General features: G+C 43.0%; 1 pseudogene across 1 annotated transcript in view; it reads right to left on the bottom strand.

Annotated features, from left to right (window-relative positions):
- Positions 1-20,067, bottom strand: part of LOC147604067 (TOM1-like protein 3) — a 167,117-nt pseudogene that overhangs the window by 35,143 nt on the left and 111,907 nt on the right. The window contains exons 4-6 of the transcript XR_015265436.1: positions 9,910-10,023; positions 9,562-9,727; positions 4,909-5,009 (exon numbers count right to left, since the gene is read on the bottom strand). The product of XR_015265436.1 is annotated as a TOM1-like protein 3 (transcript). The remainder of the gene's footprint in view (positions 1-4,908; positions 5,010-9,561; positions 9,728-9,909; positions 10,024-20,067) is intronic.

The raw sequence follows: 20,067 nt of genomic DNA, 5'->3' as shown, positions 1-20,067 counted from the left end.
TGATCTTACAAAGAAGAAAGGCACCTATCAATGGACTTCGAATGAGCAAGATGCCTTCTTGCACCTCAAAAATGCTATCATTTGTGGGCCCATTTTGATTGTTCCCGACTTGCAAAAGCCATTCACGGTAGAATGTGATGCATGTGGGACTTGTATAGGGAATCAAGAGGATCATGCAATTGCTTATGAGAGCCGTCGATTGCATGATGCCGAGATCCATATGGACATTTATGAAAAAGAGCTCTTGGCTGTAGTTCATGCCTTAAAGATACGGAAACATTATCTTCTTGGGGCTGAATGTGTAGTCAAGACAGATCATCAAAGCTTGAGGCACTTTCTATCTCAAACAAAGCTCTCAGAGAAACAAATGAGAATGGCAAACTTTCTTTCCATGTTTCATTTTCAGATTGTACATACTCCGAGAAAGAAGAACCTAGTGGCAGATCCTTTGTCCAGGAAGCCTTATATAGCTACAGTTTCAGTGGCCTCTCATGGGGACTTATCAGCCATACGTGATTTGTATCATTTGGATGCTGATTCTTCCCCATATATGGACTGATTTGATGGCTGGTAACTCACATGCCTCTTATGTGATCAAAGAGGGTTATCTTATGAAAGATAATTGCCTATGTGTGGTGAAGGATATGCTTCCAAAGGTTATGGAGGAATGTCACGCTCCACCTTATGCTGATCATAGAGGTATTTTACCTACGACACGCATGATAGAAAGATATTTTGTTTGGCCCAGCATGCGCAGTAAGGACATTGAGGCTTATGTACGTGCATGTATTACCTGTCAAAAGGTGAAATTTGATAGGCAAAAGCCTCCCGGTTTGCTTCAGCCATTGCCTATTCTCTCGCAGCCATGGGAAAGCATTACTATGGACTTCATTATGGATTTGCCTAGATCCCAGCATGGGAATGATGCTATTTGGACCATAGTTGACAAGTTTAGCAAGCAAGCTCACTTTTTGCCCGTCAAGAAAACCATTAAAGTTGATCATATGGTGAAGTTTTTTCTTGCTCACATATTCAAGCATCATGGTATGCCTAAGTCCATTGTTGGGGATAGAGATCCCAGGACTACGAGCCTCTTTTGGAGGGCTTTATTTGATAACATGGACACTAAGCTTGAGTTTTCATATGCTTATCACCCTCAAACAGATGGTCAAAGTGAGGCTGCAAATTCTGCTATGTTGGATTTATTGAAGTGTTATGTGGCAAATCAAAAGAGTGCCTCGGAGAAGTATCTTCCACTTGTAGAGTTTGCCTAAAATAACACAGTACATGCCTCCACGAGAAAGGCTCCATTTGAGATTATTTATGGCAGAGTGATCTTGCCATTCATCGTTCGTACAAAAGATGAGATTTTTGCAGCCGATGAGTATGTCCGTGACTTGGATGTAGCCTTTGCTCAGGTGCGGTCAGCCATTGCAAGGTCACAACACAAGCATAAGAGGGTTGCCGACAAGCATAGACGGGACATGCAAGTCAAGGAAGGCGATTGAGTATTGCTGAAATTTGAGAAAGCTAGGCTTCGGAAGAGGCGAGGACGAGAGGGATCATATCCAAAGCTTTCTACTCGATATTATGGACCCTTCAAAGTGAATGAAAAGATCAATGAAGTGTCCTACATGCTTGCTTTACCCAACCATTGGAAGATTCACAATGCTTTTCACATGAGTCTTTTGCGGAAGTATGTGGGGCCAAATCCGGAAGAGCCTGTCATCACAGAAGATCCGCCCGAGATTGATGAGCTTGAGAAGATCCTCCAACCAAAGCAAATTGTTTTTCACAAGGAGAGAAAGCTACCACATGCGAAGCTTTCCCAGAGAACCTTGTGAAATTTAAGAACTACTTACCCATTGATGCAAAGTGGGTAGATGAGGATTATTTTACTAATTACCTGCAGCTTTTGCAGGCATATCTTGAGGCTTTTCACCATTTGGTCCATCTCCATTTCTCGAGCCACTTCTATGGGACTGTCACTCCATAGAGCGGCCAGATTTGTACCATGTTCACATGTGGCCAGGTCAGTGCCCAATGTGAAAGGATCAGTCATTTGGTGTTACATGGATGGGAACCAGTTTTGTGCCACCCATGTGTGACCAGTATTGTGCCATATGGATGGGAGCCTGTTTGCTGCCACCCGTGTATGACCAGGATTGCATCTTATCCATGGGCCTGTCACTCCATGGTAGGACTGATATTTGTGCCGACCTTGTCTATGGGATTGTCACTCCATAGGAAGACTTGTGCCAGGACTGGTGTTTTGCCTATGGGACTGTCACTCCATAGGAAAACCAAGAGTTCACGTTTCTGTCGCGCCAGTTTGGTGCCCAACAAGAAATCTTTGTACAAGTTTCATGAAAGGGAGATTTCGTCCATTACATGTGCACATGCATTTATGTTTGTATACATAAACTTGTTTTCGCATGACTTGCTTTCGTGTGTTTGCCAGGAGTTCACGTTTCTGTCGCGCCAGTTTGGTGCCCAACAAGAAATCTTTGTACAAGTTTCATGAAAGGGAAATTTCGTCCATTACATGTGCACATGCATTTATGTTTGCATGCATAAACTTGTTTTCGCATGACTTGCTTTCGTGTGTTTGCCTACTATGTCGTGCCAGTACACTGGACGGGGACACCCCCAGTGTACAGTGGGTGTGCTATCTGTTGGCGAGTTGGTGTGGCGTGTGAACAAGTAGTAAGTATTACCCTTTTTGCACTTCTTTGGGATATGAGGAAAACTCGGAGCGAAGCTGATTCGGGGGCACCAGGTATTACTCCCTCTCCGTGGTGTCACCTTGCCAGGCATTAGTACGAGCGTGCCTGTTGTTGGTGCACGGTCCCGAAAGACCAGTGAGGACAGGTGTTCACCCAGTGAAGGTGGAAGATTACCTATGACTTAGTCTACTCCGACAACTGATTCACCGACAAAATCTTATTGTTTACCAGTTGTACTCACTCCTTGTTATGGAGAAATCTGGGCTAGGGCCCGTGGACACTTGTACATATATAAATACTCCAAGAAATACAACTGTATTGAGGGGAAGGGGAAGGGGAAGGGGGAGGGCTGCTTTCCGGCCCCGGTGATGGTGTCAAGTGTTCTATATCATTTTCAATTTTATTGTTGCAAGTATTGTCCATTGTTTGAATTAGTTAAGTGATTTAAAATATATATACCTAGATGAATCCAAGAACATGCCCAAATTCACCTTTTACGAACTTGCATGTTATATACTCATGGTAGTCAACCCACAAGACTATAACTATCAACTCCATCATGCATAGTATGGACTAGATACTACGACATCCCCACTAACGTCATCAGTGCCCAATAGTGGATGTAGAACTTTGTATCAAGATACATGTATTTAAAATATGTATGTATTTAGTTAAGTGATTTAAAATATATGTATTTTATCTTCCGATTTGTAGGCCTCCTGTAGGGAGCGGTTACATCTACTCTCTACATATACAAAGGGGGGGATTTGTAGGAGATATTCACATTACCAGTGGAATTATATGTAGGTGTTAGGGGTTATTGTGCTAGGACATTAGGCTTTTATTAGCACACACATTTGGGTGGTTTATAACCTTAGTAGCACCTCCCTTTACTATCGGGACACATGGCACATGTTGGTAGGACCAGGGGCATTTTACTTTTGCTAAGTATTATTCCCCCTCACCTCCTTACGTGAGAGACTCTTCCACTGCCAACCTATGTGTGTCTACTGTGTTCCTCTAACCTGTAGTTCAAGCCTTCCATTGCTCTTTCTTTCTAACAAATTGCACCTCTTGGTCAACCTCGACATGTGGATTCAACACTTTCCTGGTTTGTGATGGAAATAATGCTCTCTTATTTTCAAATATGCAGATCAGCATATGCAGATTAGCTGTGTATAGTTTGTGTAGTACTCGTCAAGAGCTTCGAGATTATACATAGTATGCATAGAACATTCTCATTTATTAAAATTCTATTCATGTTTTTAATGTATGGACAAGATTATATATAGGATGCATAGGACATTCTCATTTATTAGAATTATATTCATGTTTTTAATGTATGGACAAGATAAGTCACTTTGGGACATTTATTAGGTTTGAACACTTTGTTTAACTTTCAGCCATGAAAAAGTATGTGCATCAACCTCTCTTCTAACACATGCAATTGTAATCGTTTCATTCAATACAATGCAATGTATGGTGCTTCCTATGTCAACACTACTCTAATTGCGGCATTAAAGGCTTCATGGAGTTAATTGTTTAATCATTCATCTGATTATTTAAACATTAAATTGGTATCAGAGCATTTATCAATGTGGCCTATGGGAGAACCATTGCAGAGAGAAAATATTCAACATCCCTCGAAGAAGCATTGGAGAGAGCCTTAGCCCAATGTAGGGGATCACACATCATAAGCAAGTGTAGAAAATGTAGGTGACGGAGGACTTAAAGAAATGATAACACAAGAGAAAGGATCTGTGTAGACAAGACATGCTGGTCGGGCTGGCCGTGTGCAAGGATTAAAGCATGGAGATGAAGTCAGCTGCAGGCTAAATGTGCGCAGGTCCACATGGAGAGGATGGCTATGCAGGCGGCATCCCTTCTTCGAAAAGCTTAGGCAAGGCTTTTAGTTTATTTTCCAAAGGTTATAAAACCTTACGCTAAGCCAAGGAGAGAGAAGTGGCCGTTTTTCAGCAAAAAGGCTATGCCGTCATACACGTGCAGCCTATTTGGGGTTTGGGCGCCTCTAAGGTGGTGTCATTGGAGCCTTTGCCTTTATAAGAAAGTAGTTGTTATAACCTTCAAAACCACTCCTTTTGCTATAAAACAAATTCTTGTTTGCAGAGAGGTTATTAACACACTGCACAAACCTATGCAGACAACAAGATTGAAGAAGTACCTGTCTGTTTCGAGGATCTATCGCACTTAGCATCTCTGCAAGCACTTCCATCCCGCTTCGAGCGTTGTGTATATCTGACAAGCTGAATGCAAAGATCGTCACTTGAAAGCACAATCTTAAATATGGAAGGCCCAATTTTATAGTTCATATGTGTGTGTGTGTGTGTGTGTGTGTGTGTGTGTGTGTACACATATGCATATACATATGTGTGTGTGTGTGTGTGTGTGTGTACTGGATATTACCAAAAAAAAAGAGTGTGTGTGTGTGTGTGTGTGTGTGTGTGTGTGTGTGTACTGGATATTACCAAAAAAAAAAGAGAGTGTGTGTGTGTGTGTGTGTGTGTGTGTGTACAAATTGTTGAAAAGTGGTCTTTTTTCCACACACACACAAAGTCTTATGTGCAAGCGACAAAGGGACAAAAGACAAGAAAAAGACTGCTGCTGTTTTAGCAACTTGCAAGAATGTATTGCGTACAAACCTTGAATGTTAATAGTGAATGGACCAAAACTCTAAGCATGCCCAACTGCCTAGATGGCTGAAGCATTCAAGTAGACATAGTGCAGCACAATGATTTGAGACTGTACAAGCAGTACAATGACCCCAAACACTTACGGGCCGTGCAATGACCCCGCAACCACTTGCAACCATGCTGCATAACTAAGTTGGCAAGAAGCACCTCCACATGACACATCTACTTCTGTCTCGGAAGTAGCCATGAATCACTGGAACTACCTTTCAAAGGAGGAACAGGTGCTACTGTCTCAGCAAAGTTCAAGATGCAAACTTCTTCGATCTGAGACAGCTGAAGGATCCCAAAATTATTCAAAGCCCCAAATCCTTTCAAAACGACAACAAAACAAACAGATTATTTAACTCCCACCTGCATGCCTCTATTTTCCACAGATTTCGGATCATGATGCTGAAGTAGTACACTGCAGTCTGCAGGTGGGGCGTTCAGACTTTCATGAAATGAGAAACTTGTGTTTCACTCTGAGATACCAGATATGGAAGTTACATATACAGCAGATATTACAAGTTCAAACGTTTTCACCTTCCCCTGAGTGTGACACGTCTGCCTCATGGAAGCAGCTGATGCCATCAGCAAATTACATGCATATGAAGCATTAATATGTAGTCCTGGATTCAATTGTGAAAAAAATAAGAGCTAGACACTACTCTTTCTGCTTTTTCCAATTTCTGATACTCAGTGTACAAATGACATCAATGATCCAAAATATGTTCATCGTTACTCTCTTCACAAGCTACCTCATTAGATGCAGATATGCTCCCTGCCTCCTATAGCTACGTCATAATCCATTTCCACACATCTTCAATTCTTTTGTGAGAAAACAACCCAGTATCCTCTCTATTTGTTTTTCTGATATTGCAATCTCTCAAAGTGAGCACTTCCCTTTGTGGTACAGGCATAAGCTTTGGCTTAAATTCCTTCACAAACAATTTCTGTGTGGGTTCCTCTTGACCACATCTTCACCCTCCGTGCCATCATCGAGGAGGGTAGAGCACGACATCAGAGGATTTACTGCTGCTTTGTGAATTTCCGCAAAGCTTTTGATACTGTACCCTGAGCCCGCCTCCTACACCGTCTACAAGAGATCGGAGTCCCATCTAACATGGTTTGGAGCATCATTGCCCTCTATGAGTCCGTCACCGGACGAGTGAGAGCCCCAGGAGGTACATCACAGGAGATTTCCAGCACTATTGGGGTGAAACAAGGCTGCCCTCTATCACCCACTCTTTTCAGCCTCTACATTGATGAGATCTCGAGCTTATTGATGGATTAGGTGGGGCATATTGATCCCCATACTACTTTATGCAGATGACATCGTCCTCCTCTCAGACTCAGCCGAAGGGCTTCAGAGACAGTTGGATGCCTTACATGACTTTGGCACTCAGCGGGACCTCTCTATTAACCTTGGTAAAACCAAGGTAATGGTCTTCAATACCTCTCGCCCCTTCACATCCAGATTGAGCTTCACATATAGAGGGGATCTTGTGGAGATTGTCTCATCCTATGTCTACCTTGGTGTCACTTTCAGTGGCCCACGCTTTACCATGGTTCCCGTAGCACATGCCAGAGTGACGCGGGGATATGTAGCCTTGAGCTTACTTGAGCGGCGGCACATTTCTAGGAGCCCAAGACGAAGGGTTGGCTTTTTGACACCCTCGTCACACCAGCCTTGATGTATGGAGCAGCCTTCTGGGGGCCAGATTTATCCGATGAGGATTGGCAACGAGTTGAGAGGCCCCTTGTCATGATGTTCTCCCGTATGATCCGCCACAAACCATCAGTCCCACACCAGATTATCCAGGCAAAGTTTGCTGCAGCCCCAATGGTAGTGGATGCACTCTTTCAGACAATCACATACCTCCATCGCATCAGCCACATGGATCCCCACAGATACCCGAGGCTTGCCCTAGAGTCCTCCAGACAGCTAGCACTTGAGGGGCACTCTAGAGTATGGTATGCACTAGTTTCCACTTGGTTCTCAGTATATGGGCTCTGCATGGAGCGCCTACCCCCCCTTCAGTACAGTTTGGACTCCCCTTTTCTCCGGCTGTCTCACGAGGATACCAACCGGGTTATCCAGTTAGATCTTCTCAACCTCTACACACATTGCACATGGATCACACCTCCGGAGCTCCCCACGAAGATGCACTTCTACAGAGATCACTTCCTCACACTCACTGAGGATGGATTCATCCAACAGCTGGGCTACTTGAGTGTTCACATGTCCCATGCCATGCGGATTGCGATTGGCCAAATACGGGTTTCATCCCACCACCTCAGAGCGGAGACAGGTAGAGCTGAGCACATCTTCAGAGCGGGAAGCTCAAACGGAGACCCAAAGAGGAGAAGATCTGCCGACTATGCCACACAGAGGTTGAGACGGAGGAGCATTACATATGCCGCTGCCCAGTATACTATGAGATCCGCAGGAGGTTTCATTGTCTATTTCGTGATGGATTCGGTCCACTCTCCAGGATCATTGACTTCCAGGACCAGCGTTGCCCGGGTCTCTTCTTGCTTGAGCTCCGCAAACACAGAAACACCTTCTTGAGAGAGCCTCGGCCCTAGCCACCCTGCCCCCTCCATCGCTAGCCAACCATCACCAGTTTCTTCCGGACCCAGGAGGTGGAGGACACCAACATAGTGGATCTTGTGGACCCTCCACGAGCTGCTCTGGGCCTACCTCGCCCAAGAGGAGTTACCTCGGACCAAGCCTCTACACTCCAGCGTGCCAGACGCCCTCGACCCCCCCGTCGGCCACGATCACCTCATCAGCTCCAGATCCAGGACATGCTCCACCGCCATCGAGCTACCTTTCCATGTGACATAGCTGAGGGAGACCTCTCGGCCATACTCATCAGCCCCATGCTTGACATTTTGGAGAGTGGTATACCATCTACTCACAGCTGATGTTGCTCTCATGTTTCTATGTTCTTAGTATTCCATGATGAGTTTCCATGGACAGTTTTGTATCACCCCAGTGAGATAGCTATGTTTATGTTTTCTTTCTGTTTTATTTTCCATTCCATGATGAGATACGCCATGGACATTATTGTATCACTTTGGTCTCATAGGCCCATTGGGTCTTTAGTAGACGCTTAATATATCTTTCTTTCTTTCTTCTCTTACCTCGTTCCTCTTCTCTTACCTCTACCATTGAAAACAAGGCGAGTTCTTGCCTTTCTCTTGAATCATACTATAGCATTGTTCTTCTTCATCTATATATGTACCTCTTGAACAATCAAGTTTGAGCTTGTCTTGAGTTGTTTTCTACCAGGACATTAAGAGTTCAATGCACATCATGTTAAGTTTACCTCTGCAATTCTAGCTTCGAATGTAGCTCGCTACTCATCAGATGTAAAACCAACTACGAGGTGGATGGCACAGGACTAGCTCCTCATCTATCACACCAGCAGATATATGTCACGTTGTCCCAGCGAATACCAGCACGGCCCAGGCTTCCAACAACTCCCCCAGACTCTCTCTGGGAGTTGATCAGAAGTATAGACGTGTAGAAGATTTGAAGGGCACAGTGCCGTTAGACCATAGAGGGCTCGGTGACAACTCCTGTAGAAGTCATCTGAGCTATGTGGACCAATGTCATCCACACTCTTCGCCGCCACTGGGAGCACATTCATGGCAGCTGCACAAAAGAGAGGAGATACTTTCTTCTTCATGCCTAGTGCTCCGTCCCCACCACAAGGGCTGCATCTTTTAGCACTACCATAAAGTAAATTACATCTATATGAGGGCTGTAATCTGGTTTTTCAGAAATTTTTTCTCTATTAATAGAGTCTGGGAGAGATCCCAGGATGCAGATTAGCAAGCATATTATTTTTAAATGGAAAGCAGGATGAAGAAATGTATGGAATCCACGTCCTTCACGGTGAGGTGTTTTGTATATGTATGGTCTATGATGCTTCTGCTATGGCAGTAGTGTATATATGGCACCCCAAAGATATGGCTGAAAGCAAATATGTATCCTAATCCAGTCAAGTAAAATGGCTTTGAAGGGTTTACAACGTGATAGGGGATCTTGTATGTGTATGGAAACTACAATGCTTCTGATCTGACTAGGAAGCACTTGTGGAACCCAAAAGATGTGGTTCATAACAGATTCATACCTTAATATCCAGGCAAGTCAGATGGCCTAGATGCATCTGTCCTTGAATCAACATTGTGAGGTGAGCGTTGAGGGGACGGAAAACTTGCTGCAATAGGGTGTGTTTGAGGAGGAGTGAATATTGGAGCAACAGTTTCAGCCCTCCTAGGAAACATGACCCCTGAACGCTGTAAGATTGGCACAAGTAAAATAGTCAAATAACTATAAAAGCAACTTTACAGAAACCAATAGTAAGCAAAGTTCATGAGACTTGACGACACCTAAAAATCTGCACACTATGAGCAGAGATGCGCAAAGGGGGGAGAAACTGTGACAACTCCACCTAACCATATTATGTCATGCAACATACCCGCAACTCATCATACGCTATGAAGTACTGGGGATATCTTCCATTCGGTCCACCAAAAGCTTCTTGCCATGAGTCTAGAAGCAATAAAATTTTGTCCTTCACTTGCATATCTTTCTGCAACAGAAAAACAAGCAGCATTCGTTAATAAATTTTAAAACAGCTCTAGGAAAAAGCATATCACAATGTTTAGAGCTACAAAACCATACATACAAGCAAGGTTGTTAGAGGCGTCATAGGCGTTTGGTACGAGGCGGGTATGGTACGCGCCTCGAAAGACTCATTTTTTTTAGAGACATTAGAGGCGTGTTAGAGGCGTATATATATATATATATATATATATATATATATATATATATATATATATATATATATATATATATATATATATATATATATATATATATATATATATATATATATAGTGAAAGTTGAGAGAGAGAGAGAGAGAGAGAGAGAGAGAGAGAGAGACTAGAGTGTGCATGTATGAGCCTTGAGGGAGGGAGAAATGAAATGTTAATAATATTAACGTCTTCAAAAGGCCAAACTGACCTATGAGACCAAAGTTACAACCACGTGACATCTGATACACTATCTGGAAAAGAAAAGAAAGAACTGAAGGTAAGTATCTAGCCCTACAATACATCAGTAGGGAGCATCCATCATCATCTGGATACATCATCAAGATTCAAGGGTAGAAAGTAAAATGAAATGAACTGAAATGAACCGGTAGAGTATAGAGAGAGCTCCAAAAGTGGGTATAAAAAACATCATCATCCTAGAGTGTTTGAAGTTTGAACTTTGAGTCTTGAGAAAGGCTTGAGGGAGGGAGGGAGAGAATGACGGAGAGAGAGAGTGTGTGTGAGAGGGGCTGCCTCGGGCCCTTAAAGCCCCCATCGAAAGACTCAAACCAGCAAAAAATAATAATAATAATATTTTTATTTTTTATTTTTTTTGTGGACGCCTCGATCAGGCAGTCGTACGCCTCGAACGCCTCTAACCGTTAGAGGCACGCCTCGTAACAACTATGCATACAAGACCAGCAGCAGGCTCTTACCCGAATGGTTATCTCAATTCACTCCCTACCACAAAGGTTGTGAGTTCCCAACACCCACTTAAAAACAAAAAAACAAATACAAATTTACCACTAAATGAACTTATAAATTTAATGTAATAGATTGTGAAACCCGCCTTATCTTAAGATGGTCTATGGACCTTGGCTATGGCAAACAACGATAAGAGGCAAGCCTTAGTCAGTGAACTTCCAACTAGAGCAGAAAGAAAGAAAGAAGAAAGATTTTATTAACCACTACTAAAGACCTTTCTGCAACAGAAAAACAAGCAGCATTCATTAATAAATCTTAAAACCAGCTCTAGGAACAAGCATATCACAATGTTTAGAGCTACAAAACCATACATACAAGACCAGCAGCAGGCTCTTACCCAAATGGTTATCTCAATTCACTCCCTACCACAAAGGTTGTGAGTTCCCAACACCCACTTAAAAACAAAAAAACAAATACAAATTTACCACTAAATGAACTTATAAATTTAATGTAATAGGCTGTGAAACCCGCCTTATCTTGAGATGGTCTATGGGCCATGGCTATGGCAAACAACAATAAGAGGCAAGCTTTAGTCAGTGAACTTCCAACTAGAGCAGAAAGAAAGAAAGAAAGAACGATTTTATTAACCTCTACTAAAGACCCAATGGGTCAGAGACCAAAACTGTTACATATGTTCCATGTGTAAACAAGATCATGAACGTAAACATGGAAACGTAGAAAATGTAGAACAGCCAATTGTGTACAATGAGTAGAAGGGCCTATAAAACCAGTGAAACCAGTGGGGCTCATCATGTGTCATCCTCCTCTATAAACAAGGAGGTAATATACACTGCCTGAAAGTCATCATATGTCATGTCTCTTATGACAATGCACATGGAAGCAATGTCCATTGTCCATGGGGGAGCCGCTCGGTGGTGCTGGAGAACGTCCCAAGTCTAAAGCTGACAAGAAGAGGATCTGGGGTAGCAAGGGCGTCAAGCTCTTTAAAGGGCATGTGCTCTCTCTCGAAGGACTCTGCGAAAGTGTGGTGCCAGCATGCCACAGGACTGGGCAGTACTCACTCTGTGGGGTTGCCTAACTATCCATCTGTACTAAAGAGAAGTGTTACCTAACCTTCACGGTTCACCCATTTGATTTCATAAAAACAGCACGTACTACACGGAGCATAAGAATCTGTAAATACTCTTGCTTGAGGTTCCATTTTTGCAGGCAGAAAGTTTGCACAGGAACATTGGGTTGCCTAGCAGTACATGTAAGTGCTTCTTGGTTTGCTTGCAGGTGTTAGATTGTGGATTCTGATATCATGGCTCAAAATCCTACAGATGTATTTGGTGTGCTATCCCACAAGGATAAATAAGCTAGATGGATCAAATACTCCCTATGGAGTTTCATGATTCGGAATTCGCTCGTAGCCAAAAGGGCTTTGGAGCATCATGTGTGGTGATGACACATGGCCACCTACATTGCAACCAGCAACACCTCGAGGGAGTTGCTCAAAGAGCTCCACAAGCTGAGGTAGAACATCACGAGCAGAGAAGATGGGATTCCAGGGATGCACATGCCATGTTCATGATAGCACTTTCTCTCAAAAGGTCTATCATTCCACACATACGGTCCTGCAAGACTGCAAAGCTTGCATGGGACACTTTGGATGCAATGTATCAAACACGCAACAAGGAAAGAGTTGCCTACTTGAAGAGCCAATTGGATACTCTTTCTATGGATGAGGGTGACCCTATGACAGTTCACCTCACCAAAGTGAAAGATTTACAGAAACAGTTGTTGAACATTGATGAGGTTATCCCAAACAAAGAGCTGGTCACCAATACTTTGCTTTCTTTGCCTCCCTTGTATTTGGGCTTTCATACCTCTCTCAATCTCTCTATGAGAGAAGGTGTTGAAGCTGTCACTTTTGAAGAGTTGGTGGGTTTACTCTTGCAAGAGGAACAAACAAGAGCAAATCTATCAAGTAACCGTGGTGGTGACAAGGCATTTTCAGCCAAGGATAAGGGGAAATCAAAGAGCTTTAAGCATGGAGGACACCAGTCCAATAAGGCTGGTCATGGACAACCCTCTTCTGGAGGTGATACGTTTGAAAAAGGGGATGCTAGAGCAAGCCCAAAAAGAAGGGCCAATGTCACTTCTGTCATAAGTTTAGCCACTACATAAATGAATGTACAAAGCGGATGGCAAAATAGAAGAAGAAAGATTCAGGTAATCGGGTATTGGAGTAGCTGAAACCTCTAATGACAAAACAGAGCACTCTCCTAATGTAGTCCATGAGGAGTGGACATTCTTGGTCACAAGCACTACCAAGTGCTACAAAACACAATATGTCTTTGATTGCATCCCACAGCAAAGACGAAATTTTGATAGTGCTGATTTGAGCCATATCACTTCTTGCAAAGATGTATTTCAACACTTGATTTATGCTTCTCATGGCCGCACTATATCACGTAGAGATCATGATTCCTTCGCACTGATCCATACTACATGTGTCACTAGCCTGGACATTTCCCAGTATGAAAGGGGTCTGGTGGACTCCAAATGTCTGAATATTTGGAAAGTACAAGCTTTGGGAATGGGGGATTATCCTAGAATACAAAGGACCACACTCCTAAAATTTAGGACAGTTGCTATTTTTGGCCCGACTCCAATGGAAATTCTGTTCGCGTCATTACATCTAGAATTAAGCAGATACCAAGAGTTGGCAAAGTGCCTATGACAGAATGTCTACCAGTTGGGATATTTTTAGAGATAAAGCTTATGGAAGGACCCATCTCTTAGATTGGGACATGTGGCAAGAAAGTGGACCAAAGTGAGACAAGTGCCTATGACAGAATGTCTACCAGTTGGGATATTTTTAGAGATAAAGCTTATGGAAGGACCCATCTCTTAGATTGGGACATGTGGCAAGAAAGTGGACCAAAGTGAGACAAGTGGCCTGACACTTGTTAGAAAATGGATCAAAGTGACACAAGTGGCCTCACACTCGTCACTTCAGCTATTGTGTGGCTCTCCACTTGTCATTGTAGCCTTCTCTTGCCGTTTTAGCTCATGGGAGGCCCAAATCTATAAATTGGAGCCCTCTCTCTTCATTAATGGTGGCTCTCTTGCTACACACTAGCCTCTACCACCATTACAGGCTGCCCTAATGATGGCTACTCTCTTTCTCTCTCTCTTGAAGGCTGCCCATGAAGAATACCGGCTGTTGGGGACTGTTTTGGAGGCTTCCATCACGAAGAAATACTAAAGGAAAGGGTATTTAATCATTTATTATGATTTCTAGCCATTGTACTTGTTGTACCAGCCCTTGTACCGGCTATACCAACTTCTATACTTGCAGTACCACCCATTGTACCGGCTGTACCAGCTTCTGTACTTGCTGTACCAACCACTGTACCTGCTATACTAGTCACTGTACATGCTATACCAGCATTTGTACTTGCTATACCTACTGTACCAACCACTGTACCTGTTGTACCAGCCACTATACCGACTGTACCAGCCATTGTACTTGTTGTACCGGCTGAATGGAGAGTTGTACTTGCTGTACCAGCTCTATTGCATGAACACCCGTGGTTTCCGGGGAAGAATCAGTACCCACACGGAGGTATATGGATTATATTGTTGGCTCGGTATTTCTACAGCCTATGTTCTGGCTTGGTTGCCTCGTGTTGGGCTGTGTTATGGCATTTGTATATGGATAATCCGGCATCTCCCGTGGGGAGAGTAAGGCCCTCAAAGTTTGTACATGATATTATTCTCCTTGGGTAATAAAATACTCCAAGGGGTTATCGGCCCATTCCGGCCTCTATGTGGTGTCACATGTGCAAGCTCCATTTTCAGCATTTGTGGATATTTTGTCCAGCTTTATGTTTTATGCAAAGTGATGATGGATGTGTTAAGGCTGTGGCCATGTTTAAATGTTTTAATATGCATTGATGGTATCAACAAGCATGTCAAAGGTCCTAGTCTCCCGGGCACCCGCCGCGAGTTACATTGGTATCACAGCATAGGCTTTCTTGGAAGCGGAGGCTTCCTTCTATCAATAAGGAAGAGAAAAGATCTCAAGTGGGGACCACACTTACTATCATTGCTATTAAGCATGGCCAGCCACTTCAGAGCCTATGTAGCAAGAGCATGAGCAATAGACAGCTTGGTCTAAGGATTTATGAATTCACAAAATTTATCTTGGAAGTATGGCATTGGCTTTATGTGCACACGTTTAGCACTCTTTCCATATGGATATTGTGGATTATATTATCAAGCTTACAGGCAAGCTATACGGAGATATATCTCAGGATATCTTAAGGATATGGTGACGAGATATTTCTTTTGGCTTCATGACCAACAGTATTTTTTTAGTTTGCAAAGTGCTTTTGCTATGAAGTGTTTTTGATGTTCACTAACCCTTGTATAGCTATGCAAGGAGAAAGGTGTTGTTGTTTGCCTTGAGATGGTTTCAGGGAAACATTGTTTATGGCTCCCTTTAATGGGATGAATTCTTTTCAGGGCTCCCTTTATTGGGATGGATTATATCTATGGAGATTTCTTTCTTGGACGAGATTTATATAGATATTGGACTTCACAAGCAATTTCTATGGACGAATCTGTCCGAATTTATAAAGAAGAAATCTTTGGATATCTCATGGATATGATGCTTTTATGGATAAAGTCCACCTCTACTCCAAGGTGTGTGGTTAGCACGGAGTATGCGGTAAGAGTTATGGTATACAAGAATTATGGTATCCAGGTCTATGGATTCCTCGACTTCTTTTCTAGGGATTTGGATCTATCCTCAGGTTTATGGATTATTCTTTATAGCTCCCTTTATTTGGGATGCATTGGACTTATGAAACTCATGGTTCACATACCTTGTGTAGTGTTCTCTTGTTCTACGTGCTCTCTTGAAGATTGTTTCTACCATGTGTGGGTGGAACAATAGAGAGCAAATGGAAGGGAACATGGGCACTTCAAAGAGTAGTGACAAGCACAACATACCCTGTGTAGTGTTCTCTTGTCCTACGTGCTCTCTTAAAGATTGTTTCTACCATGTGTGGGTGGAACAATAGAGAGCAGATGGAAGGGAATATGGGCACTTGAGAGGGTAGTGTGAGTAGGTGGCTGAAATGCCTATATACTATGTGTAGCAGAAATGCTTATGGAACACCAGGTTATCTATGCCTGCGAGTGATTGTGGTCAGAGTACCAACACGGAGTGCAAGTGGTAAAGTGGACATGACGCCTGGTTGGGCACGGAACTTATATCTATGCCAAGGGTCATGTGGACCGATGCCTTATTGGCAAGAGACTTATTTTGTCTCGCCCATTTACTTGGGACATGGATTACGATATCTGGACTTATGGGACTGATTTGTTTCGCCCATTTATTTTAGGACATGATTTTGATATTGGTATTATGGAGACTTATTTAGTCTCACCCATTTCTTTGGGACATGGATTCTTCAATTATATTGGATTTTTGAGACGGTCTTGTCTCGCCCACTTAATGGGACATGATTATATCTTGAATATATGACTTGAAGCTTTAAGTTGCGAACAACTTTTAAGAAGCTGGGGAGGATGTCACTAGCTTGGACATTTCCCAGTATAAAAGGGGTATGGTGGACTCCAGGATGTCTGAATATTTGGAAAGTACAAGCTTTGGGAATGGGGGATTATCCTAGAATACAAAGGACCACACTCCTAAAATTTAGGAGAGTTGCTATTTTTGGCCCGACTCCAATGGCAATCCAAAGGAAAGGGTATTTAATCATTTATTATGATTTCTAGCCATTGTACTTGTTGTACCAATCCTTGTACCGGTTATCCCAGCTTCTATACTTGTTGTACCACCCATTGTACCAACTGTACCAGCTTTTGTACTTGCTGTACCAACCACTGTACCTACTGTACTAGTCACTGTACATGTTGTACCAGCATTTGTACTTGCTATGCCTACTGTACCAACCACCGTACCTGCTATACCAACCACTGTACCGGCTGTACCAGCCATTGTACCTACTATACCGGCTGAATGGAGAGTTGTACTTGCTATACCAGCTCTATTGCATGAAGACCTGTGGTTTTTGGGGAAGAATCAGTACCCACACGGAGGTATATGGATTATATTGTTGGCTCGGCATTTCTACAGTCTATGTTCCGGCTTAGTTGCCTCGGGTTGGGCTGTGTTATGGCATTTGTATATGGATAATCCGGCATCTCCCGTGGGGAGAGTAAGGCCCTCAAAGCTTGTACATGATATTATTCTCCTTGGGTAATAAAATACTCCAAGGAGGGGGTCGGCCCATTCCGGCCTCTATGTGGTGTCACATGTGCAAGCTCCATTTTCAGCATTTGTGGATATTTTGTCCAGCTTTATGTTTTATGCAAAGTGATGATGGATGTGTTAAGGCTGTGGCCATGTTTAAATGTTTTAATATGCATTGATGGTATCAACAAGTGTGTCAAAGGCCCTAGTCCCCCGCCCGGTGGGCACCCGCCGCGAGTTACAACATGAGCCTCTGAGTCATGCTCGTGAGCCTTTGAGCCAGTTGTTGTGGGGAACATGTCTTGCTTCTTTGCTAGTGTTGGAGTATTGAGACTATTGAAGGCTATCAAAGCAACTCCTCCATCTCTCCAAAGGAGGGCATTGGGATTTCGGTGTTAGTTGGTATGAACACCCTCTAGTTGTACATGCGGAACTCTTGTTTGTTGCACAGGCATAGCAGCCATGGTCTTGATTGAAAGAAATAGACAAGAGATTACATGGACACTATTGTATCACTTTTGATCTCATAGATCCACTGGGTCTTTTGAAGACGCTTAAACTCTCTCTCTCTCTTCACCATTGTCATGGATTGAGCTTCCTCTCTCTCCTTGAACCCTGCAATTTTGTGATGATCCTTGGATCACTTGATTGTACCCGATGAATTTGTCCAAGAGATATACACCTTTGAGCCAGCGACCCCCATTGAAATGGCAAGGGGTAGTGATCTTGCTTTGTGCAATTAACACAAATTTTGAGCTTCTTGTTCGTTCTCTAAGTGCAATGGATTGTGAAGACCTTTAATATAACTTTCTTTCTTCCTTTCTCATCTTGCTGAACGTCTCTTCAATCTGTAGATGTCTATTGAGAAACAATAAATTCAGTGTCAATTTCTAGCATGGAAGTTTATTTGCCATATTTTTTTCATATAGATCGAGATGATCTTGGCATCTAGACAATGCATATGAAGTGATGGCAATGCACTTAGAATAAGAATTGATATAGAAACAAGGAGTCAGGCTCAGCAAGAGTAGCATCTGCCAAAAGAAGAGAGCAACTTGCCAGACAGCATGCCCAAAGATGGCTTTCTTGAAGAAAGCAACTGCCTGTTGATCAATTCACTTCCGATACAAGCCACAAAAGCTGCACACAGCAACATGAAAGAGCCAACTAGCTCCAACACTTTCCTCAGATTTTCTACTGACACATCTCCACTTAAGTTATTTGATTGGATCAACCAATGTAAAAGTTTTCAAGGTAGTCACGATTGCAAGCCTTCAACCTCAGAGCACTCACTAGATGACAAGAATTCGAGGTCGGTCACACTAACGTGGATGATTAAAACAATTGCACATGGAAGCTATCCATCAAAAATCAGAGATTCCACAGCCATCAAAACAATAAACTAAAGAAAGAAGCTCAGAAGTCATTGGACAGGTCAATTTCACAAAGGTATGTTTTGCACATCCTCATAAACACATTACGCTTTACAGGGAATTTCTTAAGTCATGAAGTCCTCGATCTTGGAGGTTCAAGATTGACAATGTAGCCCAAATTACAATCTATAACAAATAAAATCCAAGACGTCTTTCCATCAATTCATAATCTTGAGAATTTCCTCCCAATTCTTGTGGTGCTACCTTTAGAACTATGATGTCATCTCAAAAGGATGAACCCTAGTAGGGATTAACATTTTTCCACATAGCACTCATCAAATCATTCATTTAAAGATATTGGTCAAGCTGCACAACATAAACTGTTGGGCATTTCGGAGTCTAGTAGTGTGTCCATTGGTGTGAACAATCCTTATTAAGGTCTAGGTCAAAAGATGAGGCTCGATGCCTATAAAAGCAACGTACACGGTAGAAGTATTATCATAATTCATTAATCATTGTGTTGTGTAATCTCTCGAGTCTCTCCATTGTGCTCTCTCTCTCTCTCTCTCTCTCTCTCTCTCTCTCTCGATTGAGGCAGGTAGGGCAACACGGATCCCCAGAGCAGAGAGGATATGCCGACTATGCCAGGAGGAGGTTGAGAGTGAGGAACATTATGTATGCAGATGCAGAGCATCTAGTGTCATTAGAGAGAGATACACCACCATCTTCAGTGGACATCCCTCACTGCACCAGATCATGGAGTCCGCAGACCAGCGCAGATTTGGCCAATTCTTGTTAGAGACACAGTGCCACAGAGAGACACTGATACGGACTCATACCACAGGAAGAGGTGGGTGACAGCTCCAGCTCACTGATTTCTTCCAGAGATCTATCCCAGAGCCTACCCTGACACACGAGGGGGTTACACTTCAGCGCGTTGTGGACCTCCGAGCCAGACGGAGACCGAGAGCACCAGGCTTCCAGACTCCCAGACTACATCAAAGGGAGATCACAGAGATACAGGCTTGACATCAGCACCATATCCAGGAGCGGCTAGCTCACTTACACTCACACCCGGAGATCATGCTCCAAGGTATTTTTGCCTCGCCATCGCCTATGTATCACATATTAAACCCCCATTATGGTACTGGTTGGAGCTAGACAGATCTGCATTGCATTCTTGTATACCCTACGCATATAGGTTGCATACTGAGCCTCTAGCAGTAGTGCTCCATCCATCACACCCCCCCACTAGCTCAGTACTTTCATACTTTATTTCACGTTCATTTTGTCCTTTTTTTTTTGGACATCCAAAAGACATTGACAGTTGTACATTGATTTGTCTCATAGGTCGAGTTCGGCCTCTAGTAGACATTAATACAGCTTTCTTTCTTTCTTTCTTTCTTTCTCTCTCTCTCTCCACAACAAGTTTGCCAGTGGGATCCCA

Source organism: Cibotium barometz, chromosome 62 (genome assembly GCF_041138505.1).
Source record: "Cibotium barometz isolate CiBa-2024 chromosome 62, ASM4113850v1, whole genome shotgun sequence".
Classification (NCBI taxonomy): domain Eukaryota; kingdom Viridiplantae; phylum Streptophyta; class Polypodiopsida; order Cyatheales; family Cibotiaceae; genus Cibotium; species Cibotium barometz.
Note: the sequence above shows the minus strand (reverse complement) of the source record. Positions and strands in the feature narration are given on the sequence as shown.